The sequence below is a fragment of the Mus caroli genome, chromosome 3 (assembly GCF_900094665.2).
Source record: "Mus caroli chromosome 3, CAROLI_EIJ_v1.1, whole genome shotgun sequence".
NCBI classification, from domain to species: domain Eukaryota; kingdom Metazoa; phylum Chordata; class Mammalia; order Rodentia; family Muridae; genus Mus; species Mus caroli.
Window position 1 is genome coordinate 32,639,805 of NC_034572.1, and position 1,695 is coordinate 32,641,499.

Genomic DNA, 1,695 nt, shown 5'->3' on the forward strand with positions numbered 1-1,695 from the left:
ACCCCTGCTGTTGCAGGATCATGGACACAGATGTGGTCCCCAGTGACATCACAGGCCAGGGCCCCACTATGGTTCTAGGTGGTATCACTGGCTACTCATATCAGGCTATTCCTCACTACCTTTGAGTCTCCAGTTCTGTCTCTCTTCATTGTGCCCACATCCTTCTGTTTCTCTTTCTCTTCCATTTCTCCTCCACTTACGTGTTCCTCTGAGTGGCACCTGGAGTTTCTGAGAGTCTGGGGTTATCCCAGGAGTGGTCTCAGGAGTGCTATGCCCCACTCATACATTATGGAGCTGGGCATCTTGGGCATCTTTCTCCTTTCCTTCTCCCCTGCAGGCCTAAGAGGCACCAGATTGGTGTTTATCTCAGGCTAGCTCCCTGTCCAGGCCCTCGGTGCCGGTCTGGTAAGGTTATCTAGAACTCGATCCTCACTCAGGCCCGCCTGAGAGGCCGCCTCATGCAAGAATTGTTTGTCTTGGGCTCTCTCCTGCCTGGGGCCGGTGAACCCACCTGAGGTTCTTCTAGTCTCTGTCTTGATCCCCACCCTCTGAGTCAGTCAGACCTTTGAAGTGCTGGACTGGTGGTTGCTTTTGTCAGGGAGTGTTAGGCTACTACTCATTCAGGTGTTGACACAGCCTCTCTCTTCTCTGTCACCTTCTGATGTGCAGCAGCCACACCTGTAACTCCTCTAGGAGGAGGTAGCTAATTTGATTTGTAGCCCCAGCTAGTCACCGGCATCATAGGTACTAACTTGTAGTAGATATTGGCTCCTTTAGTGTCCACAGTGTGCTATGCTCGGGGCATTTGTGGGATGGTTTAGGAAAGGAAAGTAAGAGAATTCCTCTGACATCAGCTTATATTGGGGTTTGGTGGCACCTTGGCAGTGTTCCGGGTTCTTAGTTCCCCAAGCAAGGGGTTGAAGCAGTTTGGAGGAAAGAGAGACAGCTTATCGTCAGAATTGGTCCATAGTACAATGAGTTGGGGCTTTTATGTCACAGAGGGGAAGCTTTTGGGTCATTTGCAAAACTTTGTCTCTCTTGCTTTGTCTGTTACATACATGTTCTTAGCATCTTAAACTTCCACCCAGGGATGTGTGTTTGAATATTATAATAAGCTACAGGTCACCTTCAGACACCAAAGGACCTCTGTGCCTATGCTCTGTATGGACTTCCAGCAGGAGGCCCCAACACAATTGTAAATATATATATGTAAAATGTATGTATATCTGTCGAAGACAGACTGGTACCTCACTGACGCCAGCAAAGAACAATTTAGTTGGCCTAGTGTGGCCTTAGTGTGGTGTAGGGGAGAGGGGTTGTTGGGTTCCTACCTTTCTCCTTGACCAAATTTCTTTTCATATGCTAATTCTGCAATGATGCCTCTAGGGTTCTGGGCTCTCCTTAGCCCACTCTCCCCTGGTTTTCTTCATGTAAAAACTACCTTGGAGGAGAGAAGGCAGACTCTAGGTTTGGAGAATGAGGTGTTAGGTCCCCCTCTTTCTGGTCCACAAAGCCCTTCTTTGCTTTTCTCCCACCGAACCCCTTTCTGGAGGTTCCCTCACAACCTCCCTTCCTCTTTACTCCCCGGTATACTGTTGTCTGCCTTCCCTCATCATTCCTAGGCTTGCATTTCTGGCCTACCTGTCTTCTCACTTCTTAAGGGCTCAGATACCAGACTCATGGCAGATGAACCTG

General features: G+C 49.0%; 1 pseudogene; it reads right to left on the reverse strand.

The window, feature by feature from the left end:
- Window positions 1-600: 600 nt before the first annotated feature.
- LOC115030792 lies at window positions 601-700 on the reverse strand (annotated as a pseudogene).
- Between the last annotated feature and the right edge of the window lie 995 nt (window positions 701-1,695).